Source organism: Triticum dicoccoides, chromosome 1B, assembly GCF_002162155.2.
Source record: "Triticum dicoccoides isolate Atlit2015 ecotype Zavitan chromosome 1B, WEW_v2.0, whole genome shotgun sequence".
Lineage (NCBI taxonomy): Eukaryota > Viridiplantae > Streptophyta > Magnoliopsida > Poales > Poaceae > Triticum > Triticum dicoccoides.
The window spans coordinates 378,345,617-378,350,990 of record NC_041381.1 but is presented as its reverse complement, the minus strand read 5'-3'; the positions used below and the strand labels follow the sequence as shown (position 1 = coordinate 378,350,990).

Sequence of the window (5,374 nt, the reverse complement as noted above, 5' to 3'; positions counted from 1 at the left end):
ATATTTTGATGAGATGTATGTTGTCTCTCCTCTAGTGGTGTTATGTGAATGTTGACTACATGACACTTCATCATTGTTTGGGCCTAGGGGAAGGCATTGGGGAGTAATAAGTAGATGATGTGTTGCTAGAGTGAAAGAAGCTAAAACCCTAGTTTATGCGTTGCTTCGTAAGGGGCTGATTTGGATCGATATGTTTCATGCTATGGTTAGGTTTACCTTAATTCTTCTTTCGTAGTTGCGGATGCTTGCGAGAGGGGTTAATCATAAGTGGGATGCTTTTCCAAGGAAGGGCAGTACCCAAGCACCGGTCCACCCACGTTTCAAATTATCAAAGTAACGAACCCGAATCATATGAGCATCCTGAGAACTAGCTTGACAGTAATTCCCATGTGTCCTCGCGAGCGCTTTGCTTTATATAAGAGTTTGTTCAGGCTTGTCCTTTGCTACAAAAAGGATTGGGTCACCTTGCTGCACCTTGTTTACTTTTGTTACTTGTTACCCATTACAAATTACCTTATCACAAAACTATCTGTTACCGATAATTTCAGTGCTTCCAGAGAATACCTTACTGAAAACCGCTTGTCATTTCCTTCTGCTCCTCGTTGGGTTCGACACTCTTACTTATCGAAAGGACTACGATAGATCCCCTATACTTGTGGGTCATCAAATAGTCTTGTAGATCAATTAGAAAGATAACTTTGAGGTGGTTTCGTACCCTACAATAATCTCTTCATTTGGTCTCCTCTATTAGTGACTTTGGAGTGACTCTTTGTTGCACGTTGAGGGATTGTTATATGATCCAGTTAGGTTATCATTGTTGAGAGAATTTGCACCAGTGAAAGTATGAACCCCAGGCCTTGTTTCCAAGCATTGCAATACCGTTTTCGCTTACTTTTACCACTTGCTACCATGTTGTTTTTATATTTTCAGATTATTTTAACCGATAATGAGGCTGGGCAACTCGCTCCCATGGAGCTCCCCCAATTTTAGCCTTCGTTGGCCGTTCGATCAGGGTCAATGCAGTCATTTTTTCGCTGCCGATCATTGGATCTGGCTGGAAAATGTGTGTTGCTATTTTGACCGTGCGGTAAAACATGGACGAAGGATGACCTGTGGGCTCAGGCACAAGTGGATTGGCTGGGTCAAAGCTTTTTGGGTGCGCGAGCGGCCTCTCCGGTCGCGCCGCATGCGTGCATCATGGGCATACTGCCCAATTTCTGGGTTCGCTCGCCCCTCTGGATTCGCCTGTTGGTGCGACTGCAAGTAGGCCTGCCTGCTCTTTGGTCCCACACGTCAGTTTGATGGTTGTGACTTTTCCATGTGCACGTTGCCTCCTGCGTAGTGTCCCGGGTCAAACGCGCCTGGGGGCCCGATCCTCGTGCGCTGCCCGCGTCATGTGTTACGGGGAGCAGTTGTGCAAGGATAGGCCGATGCGTATGTACCCAGCATATGTACCCATCTCTGTTCTATAGCGATGACGGGTGGGCCGGCGTTGCTCCTGGTCCCGTTCATCGGTGGCACTGGCTGCGTGCGTGTCTCGTCGCCATTGGGATTCACCAATACCATCCGCGCCCATCCTCCAAAGCGTGCAAGGGTTCCGCCAACCCTTCGTCAAGCCAGCGGCCCCTCCGCATCGTCTCCTATGATGCACCGCCAGGGACGCCGTCGACATGTCGAGGATACGTAGCGATGGAGCTCAGCCCGAGCCCAGTAGAAGCCCACTCTTAACCCTATTCGCTCGATTGACAAGACCAGGCAACGGATTGGATCAAGGGCGCCCGCATGGCCTCGCCCGCCGCCTGGATTCACTAGCCGCCGCGTCGAGTCACCCTAGCCACCGCCTTGAGTCACCTCCATTGCTGTCGCCTCGAGTCACCTTCGTCGCCGCCAGGAATCTCGTCCAGGCAAGTTAACTTCCTCCGAGCCCCTGCTCTCCCTGGTTCTCCTGCCCTGCTTGATGTGTGTGTGTGTGTGTGTGTGTGTGTGTGTGTGTGTGTGTGTGTGTGTGTGTGTGTGTGTGCACGCGCGCGCGTGTGTCTGTGTGTGTGTTGTGTGTGTGTTTAGCCATCCACCTCCCTTCCGATCTTCAGATCTCCATATTTGGTGAATGTAGTGTTTTGGTTTCGTTGGATTACTATCTGTATTCGAGGATTAGCTACGAAATGATGTTTTTAGTTCGAGTGTGGATGCTCGGCAATAGTGATTTAGGTCTTTTCCTAGAACAGAATGATTAAATTGGTCTATTTCTGGAGAAAATTCCTAGGTATTTGATTGACGGAGGCATCACTATCTGGCACTAGATTATACATTTTTGCAGCACTACCAATGTTGTTTTTGTTTGGCAGGAATGAATGTTCTAGGGTTGGAGCAGAGGGGGTTGGGCAGCAGTTGAGCATAGGTGGGTGTCCAGGTTCTATAACTGGCTCACCAAGAAAAGTGTGATGCGAGTTATGCAATTTCTTTTCATAGAATGTTGTTATCTTTATCTTGGTGAATGTACAGAGCTAATTTTCAGTTCATTGTCTCAGGCATGAATTTATAGATTCAAGATTTTCTTACACATGGGGCTTATTCTCCTAATGTTTCTAGGTATTTCTCATTATTAAGAGCATTTACATTGCTTTACAGAGTATACATCAAGCACAATTGAAGTACATATCAAATAGTTGTATTCTAGAGTTGTTTGATTCGCATGATAAAGATTCTACAAATAGTTCCCATGCCATAATAAGTTATAATGTTTTGTTTCTCTTATATTTATATGTTTACACCACTGCTTTTGTACCAATTTTATTGGAGGCTCATATCAGGTCGCTTTGGAGGCTGATATCAGGTGGCTACTCATGTCTGGCTTGGTGCCTATATTTTAGATGTTCCATTAATCTTGGCTACTTTTCTCATCCGTTTTGGGCTTTAACCTTGGTAAATGGACTAATATTTTCCTTCTCTTTAAATTGTCTGCTGACATGCTTATGCTCTAACAAGTTCCTCTACTTTCATTTCGCACGTTGTCAGATCTAGAAGGTTGCAGCTTCTTTGTTCTCCTACTCAAGATTTGTTCATTGTTCAGTTCAAGCCATGTTCCTCAGGTATCTTCCTTTACATTTTCTTTAAGTGATGGTCAGTTGATCTAGCCAAGGGCTTCTCTATTGTTCATGGTTTACTGGAATATGTTTTGCTTGGCTAACAAAATAGTAGGCATGTGTGTGAGATTACTTCTCGGCAAATCTAACATAAGATTCTAACTTTAATTCCAATTTGTTTTTAACTCTCATAAGCTATTTTTGTTGTTAAGTGTTGCTGGAAGTTTGAACTTGCAAAGAGAACAATTGAAAACTTTACCACTACAATTATATTTACCGACTATAATGGTAACTGGGGGATAAGCATCCTAAGACATTTGTACCAAAATCCTTGGGCGTGCCTATATGTTCTCTCTATTTTAGAGTATGATGCCCTCAACAATTGGAAGAAACAACATGTAAATCAATTTATAATTATAAAACCATGTGAGTTGGATCTCCATTTTCAGTTGGCGGCTTTTCTTAAACATTCATACTTTTGAAAGCTTCTACAAGACTCTCCTTAGACCATTCAGCACATGTTCTGTAACCCAGAGCAAGTGCATGGATACCCTATACTCCAACAAGATATTATAAGAATGCAACTAAAAGGAAAATAACATCTCTCCAGAAACAGAATTTTCCTCAAATCATTTCTCGAGATGCCCTCTAACTTATGTTGCGTTTATGACTGAATCGTCTTTTCTTTAAGACTAGCATGTTATCAGCCTTTGGCATCTTTAATCTTCAATGCAGAAGATCAAGATCAAATTTGATCGTAGCAAACACAAATGAACACAATAAAAAAGTTGATGGTAAAATTGTTCATTGTCTGCCATATTATATTTGTTATAAGTAATAGTAGAAACTAGTAATTAATTCTATATAGATTCAATGAAGTATGGAGAACATGTGCTTGGGAGGGGATTTGGAAAGATTAGTTATGGCGCGTTCTTGTTTTACTTAATAGTCTTCGGTTTTATAATTCATAGCTCTGTGTAGTGTGTACACACTAATAAAGGAGGATCACATTTTGTTATTCCTTCTTTAAATAATTATGAGTGAGTTGCATTCTATTGGTTCACTAAACTAACCTTACTGATTGTTTCCATACAGAAATAAACCCTTTTGGTCATTGTAGATGTGTACTGTTGTAACAATGCATGTTAGCTATAGTTGTTATATAATTCTTTTTATAAATCTTGACTGAATCGAGATATCTTCTCCAGGAAAATCATTTTTTCTTCACTTCCAGGGCCAGCGTCACTCAACTTTGCTTGGAGCATGCTTATTTGTTTCTACATTGCCTTTGCTTAATATTTTCTCTTGATTTCCTATGTGATTGAGATGCGTGCCTATCTTGACTGTTCTATTGTGTTGGAAATTTCTCGCCACTGGCCCATTATAACTGCTATTGGTCACGTACCTGGTGCACTTCTAATTTTGAATTGTGCTTGCTGAGTGCCCTCATTTTGTTTACTACCTTCCGTTGGTGTATATGCAACTGTATAGGTTTGTTGTTCAATCTGGTTATAGCTTTATTCTCCTATTTTCTTACTCATTGCCACATTGTCTTAGTTATTACTCCCTCCGTTCCTAAATATGTCTTTCTATATATTTCAATATGGACTACATACGGATGTATATAGATGGTTAATAAACCTCCTACATGTTATTGAAGATTGGTCTCTTGCTCTTTTTTGCTTATGAATCATACACTTCTCGTTTCTTCAGTACTTACACCTAGCTTTGGCCTCATCCTTTGATGGTTTGTGTAGTAAAAGTGGTGATGATGTTGCTTAAAGAGCCTCAACTTGCAGCAAATATATGGGCATGTGCAACTGCAACTTATGTAGGTGAGTAGATATTTATGCTTTGTTTTGGCTTAAGTACAAAAATGACCTGGCTGACAAATATAGGAGGATAGGCTACGTATTCTTGAAATGAAGCTGATTCTTAACCTAAACATGGTGATGTACCCTTTGTTGCCGAGTTATTGCGATCCAACTGAAATACAAGGGGAAGACAAACATCATATAGGAGAACATTCTAGTGCTCTGAATATAAATGAAGATGTTACCTGTGTCCTTGGTTAATGCATTATATTTTCCTTTTCCATCCAGAATGATGCTTGAAGATAAGGAATGATCAGTGCTTTGTGCATGTGATTGGGGGGGAGGGGTTGCTAAACAGTTGGGTGAGATGAATGTTTGCTGATAATGATACACCAATTGGCAACAAGTTATATACAGAACTTTAAAATGCACTCAAAATTATTATTTTTATGATACATGGTCGTGTAGTTGTGAGGT

The 5,374-nt window shown here is 41.5% G+C and overlaps 1 long non-coding RNA gene across 5 annotated transcripts in view; it reads left to right on the top strand.

The window, feature by feature from the left end:
• Positions 1-2,342: 2,342 nt before the first annotated feature.
• The window catches only part of LOC119336538, a 4,003-nt gene continuing 971 nt past the window's right edge, over positions 2,343-5,374 (top strand). For 2 of the 5 annotated variants that reach the window (XR_005162606.1, XR_005162608.1), the window contains exons 1-4: positions 2,343-2,398; positions 2,529-2,589; positions 2,811-2,922; positions 3,016-4,918. This is a non-coding gene — a long non-coding RNA (uncharacterized LOC119336538). Of the gene's footprint in view, positions 2,399-2,528; positions 2,590-2,799; positions 2,923-3,015; positions 4,919-5,374 lie in introns of all 5 variants that reach the window. The other 3 variants (XR_005162610.1, XR_005162607.1, XR_005162613.1) reach the window with 3 other exon arrangements.